This window comes from Bos mutus, chromosome 19, assembly GCF_027580195.1.
Source record: "Bos mutus isolate GX-2022 chromosome 19, NWIPB_WYAK_1.1, whole genome shotgun sequence".
Classification (NCBI taxonomy): Eukaryota; Metazoa; Chordata; class Mammalia; order Artiodactyla; family Bovidae; genus Bos; species Bos mutus.
In genome coordinates, this window is record NC_091635.1 from 28629880 (window position 1) to 28636862 (window position 6983).

Here is a 6983-nt window from a genome sequence, read left to right on the forward strand (position 1 = left end):
AGTCTTCCCACTAGCTCCTAGGATACACAAGCCCCACCCCCAAACCTTTACCCCAAAGCTCCAGTCTCCTGCTCTTCCCTTCACCTCCTAACTCAACTCTGAGTCATGGGGGACTGCAGTATGGTGGCCCTGAGGTGGGCTCAGCCCCTGCCTTCCAGGACACAGACACAACCAAGAGCTGGCCTCGGGACAGCGATTCTCAGCCTTGAAATCACCTGGAGACTGGGGAACTCAGCAGTTCTGGGTGTGGCCCGAGACTCTGCATTTCTGGCCAGCTCCCAGGGGATGCTGAAGCTCCTGGTCCCAAGACACACTGCAAACAGCCAGTGGCATAGAAGTGTGTGCCATGCTGCCCCCAGGAACACAAAGCAGGGCTCAGAGAAACGCAGGCAGGAGAGCAGTTAGGAAGCAGCAGGCCAGGACCAAACCTCAGCCCTGACCTGACTCTCGGTGAGCACGTGTCTCCCCATCCCAGAGCTCAAGGTCCTGAGCTGAAAGGTGCCCACATATAACAACTGACGGGACTTGCCTGGTGGTCCAGTGGTTAAGACTCCACACTTCAATGCAGGGGACCAGGTTCAAGTCCTGGTCAGGGAACTAAAAGCCCATATACAGCAACTAGAGAAGCTGTGTGCCCCCAAGAAAAGCCCACTCACTGCAACGAGGTCTAATAAATAGAACAATTGCCACCACCCCACCAGGTTCCCGAGGCTTCAGTGAGACAGGACTTGTTCCTGAAGCCTGGCACATTGCAAGTGCTTGATAACTGGAAGACATTTAAAAAAATATACAAGGTTGACTAGGAAAGTGTCCAGGAAAGCTTTTGGGGGTGAAGGAAATATTCTCTATCTTGATAGGGTGGTGGCCCCTTGGGTAAATGCATTTATCAAAACTCATTAACTCTGCACTTAAGATGGGTGAATACTTCAGTACCTCAATTAAAGTTGAATTTTTACAGAGAGCAATGAGATTGGGCCTTGTAAGGTGATAAAGACAGAGATTTCATTAGAAGGAGGCAACTGCCCAGGTAGAGGCATGGAGGTGGGGAAAATGCAGCCAGGGCCACAGGGAGGAGGGGAGGAGAGGGATCCCCTTAACTGACCGCTTCTGCGAGTGGTTTAGGAGACCCAGAACCAAAACCGGGAGGAGAGTGTCCTGCCAAGTCCTCCCAGGGCTGCTGAGCACCCACTGTATGCCAGGCACTGGTTTGGGACTTTACCTAGATCAGGGGTCACCCTGCCCAAGAGCTAAGAATGGTTTTTTACATTTTTCAGTCTTTTTTTTTTTTCCAATAAAAGAACAACATATGAAAAGTGGATGAAATTCAAATTTTAATGTCCACAAGTATTTATTGGAACACGGCCACACCCGTTTGTTCAAGGGTTATTTCACACTTGGAGACCAGAATTGAGTGATTATGGAAGAGACCAGATAGCCAGTAAAACCTAAAAAAAAGTTTACTTCTTAAGCCTATAAGGTAGAGGTTGCTGCTGCTGCTGCTAAGTCACTTCAGTCGTGTCCGACTCTGTGCGACCCCATAGACGGGAGCCCACCAGGCTCCCCTGTCCCTGGGATTCTCCAGGCAAGAACACTGGAGTGGGTTGCCATTTCCTTCTCCAATACTGCACTATACGAAAGAGAAAGAACGAAGGTGCCACACAGCCTTCCTTCCTCCTTTGCTAAGCTTCTGACCTACGCCATCTCCAGGCAGGGCTGACCCCGTCTCCCTAGCCCTACTTAGTAAACCCGACCCTCCGCATCCGAGCACCCAGTAGAGCCTCAGCGCCCCTGCCGGCGGTCGGGGATGGGACGGAGCAAGCTGAGCCCCGACCCTTGTCGTCTACCGCCACCTGCTGGCCGTCTTTGGACGTGCATACAAGGGGTGGGGTCCGAGGGAGGGCGGGGCCGTGCGGACTCATGGCAACGAGCGAGGCCAGCCCGCAAACTCTTCCAGGCGGACTGAAGTCTTCAAACTTGTGTCCACTGACAACGTTTCAGGTCGTCCCTGATTATTTGATGGGTGAGAATACATATGGCAGTTTCCAGCAGGGTGTCCAGATGCTTAAAAAACGTTAGGTGTTAATTGTGTCTTTGAGACTCGGGGATGGGGGACGGGCGTTGGGGGGAGGGGGATGTGCCCTGAGCAAGGAACAAGAGCTGCACCCAGAGGGTGGCTGGAAGATACTTGAAAGATCATCAACTGACCCAAATCTCCTGACCATGCATTGGGCTTTGCTTGTTTGTTTCATTCTTTCTTACCTTCATTCATTCCTCATTAATTCTTTCAAGAAACCTTTCTTGAGCACCAAAGGAGGCACCCCGCTGCACTGAGAACAAGACATTCTGTCAGGTATATCTGACAGTCCAGCGGGGACGAGTATTACCCGTTAATTTCTGTAAGGCATGCGTGCTAAGTGCTAAGTCACTTCAGTCGTGTCTGACTCTGCAACCCTATGGCTGTAGCCCACCAGGCTCCTCTGTCCAGGCAAGAATACTGGAGTGGGTTGCCATTTCCCCCTCCAGGAGATCATCCCAACCCAGGGACTGAACCTGCATCTCTTGTGTCTCCTGCATTGGCAGGCATATTCTTTACTACTGAGCTACCTGGGAAAGATCAGTAAGGCGTGAAGAGGCTTATTTAGGGGGAATGAGAAGCTTAAACCAGAAGAGCAGCACTCAACGCATTGGGGAAGGCTTGGAATGGCCTGAAGGTGGGTGAGTTAGCCAGACAAGAGGGAGTGTGCATGTGCAAAGGCCCAGAGGTGTGTGTGCCCAACAAGTTGCTGAAGGAAGGCCGGAAAGGCAGGAACACAGAGAACAGCCAGGAGGGGGCAAGACGAGGCTGGAGGGAGAAGGGAACTGTGCCAGGCTGAGCCTCCAATGCTGTGTGAATGCGCCGGGGGCTGCCAGCAGCCCCTGCAAGGCCCGCAAAGAGGCAAATCACTTCTGCTCCTCAGGTTCACCCTTCCATGACTGGGCAGTTCTGATTGCTGCAAAGTCATTCATTCTGGGATGAATCAGCCAGCTGTATGCTCCCCTGCCCACAGGCTCCTGTCCTGCTCAGGCCATGCATAGGCGGAGCCCCCAGAACAGCCTCTCACCCCCTCACACCCTCACTGGCTCTTCCCTGAGGGAGGCAGCCTCACAGGGCAGGTGGGGAAGGCTCCAGGTGCAAACCCCAGCTCGTCCCCTTAAAGGCTGTGTGACTTTGGGCACCTTACCTAACCTCTCTGAACCTCAATTTTCTCCTCTGTGTAAGAGGCATAACCTTGCTCACCTCGGAGTGGGCGCACTTACAGGAATGGAGGCAGGACGTGCTCCCCCTCCCGGGCACTCCCCAAGCGCCCCGGGCTGACCTGTGACACGGGTGGTTGGCGTTGGTCATCAGGGCACACTCCTTGTTTGCCACTTCACTCCCACTACAGTGCCTGCCACTCGGTGGGTGTGCAATAGTGTGAACTGAATAAATAAATGAGTGAATGAATGATTACTGATTACAGGCAAACCCACAATTGCCACTTGGGACATAAGCCAGCACAATTACAAATGGTAACAATGCCCACAGCTCCCCAGCTTAGCCAGCAGTACCCTCACTCCCATCACATCCCAGGTGAGGGTTGCAGTTGTTGTTCAGTCACTTAGTCGTGTCCGACTCTTTGTGACCCCATGGACGGCAGCATGCCAGGCTTCACGTGCAGAGGCCCAGGAGACATCCATTAGGAAATCAGTCCTGAATATTCATTGGAAGGACTGACGCTGAAGCTGAAACCCCAATACTTCGGCCACCTGATGTGAAGAACTGACTGATTGGAAAAGACCTTGATGCTGGGAAAGACTAAAGGCAAGAGAAGGGGATGACAGAGGATGAGATGGTTGGATGGCATCCCCGACTCGACGGACATGAGTTTGAGCAAGCTCCGGGAGTTGGTGATGAACAGGGAAGCCTGGCGTGCTGCAGTCGCAAAGAGTCGGACACAACTGAGCGACTGAACTGAACTGAACTACGAAGCTGGAGGAAGCTCAAGGCTGGGCTCCGCGTGCTCGCGGCGCCCTCTGCTTGGCAGACCCGTCGTTGCGTGCCCCGGGAAGAGGTGGAAGGACACGCAGTCCCTACCCAACCCAGCTCTCCCTGACAACTGCTGGGGGTAATCCCGCCCCTTTACCACACAACTCCTCGCCCCAGAGAAGCCCCAGGCTGTCCCTGACCCTCTCCAGACATCTTTGCCCTTCCCCTCAGGCAGACCCATTTCAGACATCCCTAAACTACAATGTCCTGCCCTTGCTTTCTCAGTTGGTCTCAGTGGTCAAATGTTGGAGCGGAAAGGACTCCAATCAGTTCAGTTCATTCAGTTTAGTTGCTCAGTCGTGTCCCACTCTTTGCGACCCTATGAATTGCAGCACGCCAGGCCTCCCTGTCCATCACCAACTCCCGGAGTTCACTCAAACTCACGTCCATCGAGTCGGTGATGCCATCCAGCCATCTCATCCTCTGTCGTCCCCTTCTCCTCCTGCCCCTAATCCCTCCCAGCATCAGAGTCTTTTCCAATGAGTCCAATAATAAACAGCAATAGCAATGAGGTCTTCCCTGGCTGTCCAGCAGTTAATACTCTGCCTTTCAATGCGGGGGCGGGGGTGGGATCCCTGGTGGGGGAACTAAGGTCCCACATGCCTTGAGTGCAGCCAAAAGTTTAAAATAAAGTCCCCTCTGTTCCAACATCGTCCCTCTTCTGGCATCTTGCCCCTCTTCTGGGCCACACAGAATCAAGAAAAGCGGAGAATGTGGTGACTGTCAGATAATTAGTGCAATCATCATTTCACCTTCCGAAAAATTGGGGCAAGGGGTCTGAGAGAGAGCCGAAAGTGGAGTCTCCGTGGCCATTTGCCGCGAGCTGGACTTTGTGATCAGTTCGTTCCTAGTACACAGACACTTGCCCGAGGCCGCAGTGCAGACCTAGGACCAAACCTACCACTCCCTCCCCGGTGCTCCTTCCATCCTACCTGGGTCTCCCTTGGAAAACGGACCTTGGGAGGGGGAGGTACAGGAAACCCAGGCACACCCTCCCTATAGGCCTCCCACCGGTGCCCCCACCCCAGAACAGACGCCCCAAGTCCTAGAGACGACTCTCCTCCACACACTTCGAGGGAACCGGGTTACTTTTTAGGGCCTTGAGTGCAGGGAAGACCGGGGAACATGGGAGGGGAGGGAGCCTCACCTGTTCTGAAGCCTGGTCTATGTTGCCATCTTGTGTCCATAGAAGGAAGTGCGCCCGTTCAGCCGCTCGGAGCAAGTTCCGGAGTAGACCGGGCTGAGCACTGCGCTCCATCTCCTCCAGACACAGGAAGGAACAAGGTACAGCCCATTCCTTTACAGTTCATTTACAGCTTACAGTCTGGCCTCGTGGCCTCCAAGTGACGTGACCCAAAACTCAACTCAGCACCGAATATTCACCAAAATAGAAGGTCAGCAAAAGTTTCCAAAAGATAGAGAAGCATCAGGAAAGTGATGTTGAAGCTGGGCAGGTAGGGGCTTCCCTGGTGGCTCAGGTGGTAAAGAATCCGCCTGCAATGCGGAAGACCCAGGTTCGATCCCTGGGTTAGGAAGATCCCCTGGAGGAGGGCATGGCAACCCACTCCAGTATTCTTGCCTGAAGAATCCCCACAGACAGAGGAGCCTGGCGGGCTCTGGTCCATGGGGTCACAGAGTCAAACACAACTGAGCGACTAAGCATAGCACAGCACAGGGACTTCCCTGGTGGCTCAGTGGTAAAGAATCGACCTGCCAGTGCAAGAGCCATGGGTTCCATCCCTGGCGGATCCCACCTGCCACAAGGATTGAGCCTGTGCTCTAGAGCCCGGGAGCCTCAACTACTGAGCCCATGTGCCACAGTCACTGGAATTTGAGCACCTTAGAGCCACTGCAATGAGAAATCTACAAACCACAATTGGAGAGTGAACCCTGCTCACCGCAACTAGAGAAAGCCGACACAGCAACGAAGACCCAGTACAGCCAAAAAAATTATAAACAAACAAGAAAACTCTCTGAATTAAAAAAAAAAAAAGAGGTGGGGTGAGCAGGTAGAACTGGAGGCAAGTGAAGATGAAAGAAGGCCCTCCACACCCTTTTCCTGTGCCCTTTTAAGGTTCGCAGTGCCTTAGGAGGCTAACACAGAAGGGTAAAGACAGTCTCCGCAAAATCCAGAGAAGAGACTGCGGAACTCCTCTTTGGATCCTGGCTGGAGTCACAGCTGACGGGAAAAAAAAGAAGAAGAAGAAGTAGTCACTCCAGATAGAGAGACTAGCCTGAGCAAAGGCACGGAGTCAGGAAAGCATCGTTTCTAAGGAATCCAGTTTGTCCCAAGACTAGGTCAGGGGTTAAGGCGTTAAGGGCAAGATCATTTGGGAGCCTAATGGGCAAGGCTGAGTTTGTACTTAAATCCTTACGCAGTGGTCTTCGAGCAAGGGCAAGCTCCAGCACGTATGTCTCCAGGAAAGAGCAGTATAACTGCAGAGGAGGGGAGTGAACAGGAGAGCTGAAAACGGTTGAAGGACGTGAGGTGCTGAGGGTGGTACCCCTGGGAGCGCTGATGAGCCAGGGCCACCGGGAGAGATGAGGGCTTCAGCTTGAGTTGCTCTCCGTGAACATGTCCTTCACGCAACTAGGAATAATAAACCAGTAAAAATGGAAGCAGTAGCAGTCACACAGGAGACTACATAGTAAACAAAGCACTTTAACTCATACATGCCTTCGACCAGTGTTTACTGAGCCTACTATGTGTCAGGCCCTGTGCTAAAGGGCTTGCGATCTATCAGTAACTGATGGTTGATTCCAGTGGAGGAGGTGGGCATTAACAGCACTGATAAATAGATAAAATACACCGTGTCCTAGAAGGTGCTAAGGGAAAAAAAAAAAAGAGCAGTGATGCAGGAAAAGGAGTATGAGAAGAAAGGGTGGAGGGCTGCAGCTTAAAACAGGGTGATCATGT

At 52.7% G+C, this 6983-nt stretch overlaps 1 non-coding gene across 1 annotated transcript; it reads left to right on the top strand.

Annotated features, from left to right (window-relative positions):
* Window positions 1-6127: 6127 nt before the first annotated feature.
* On the top strand, window positions 6128-6247 carry LOC138984020 (small nucleolar RNA SNORA26). The gene has a single exon (XR_011461380.1). It is a non-coding gene; the product is annotated as a small nucleolar RNA SNORA26 (small nucleolar RNA).
* Window positions 6248-6983: the final 736 nt, after the last annotated feature.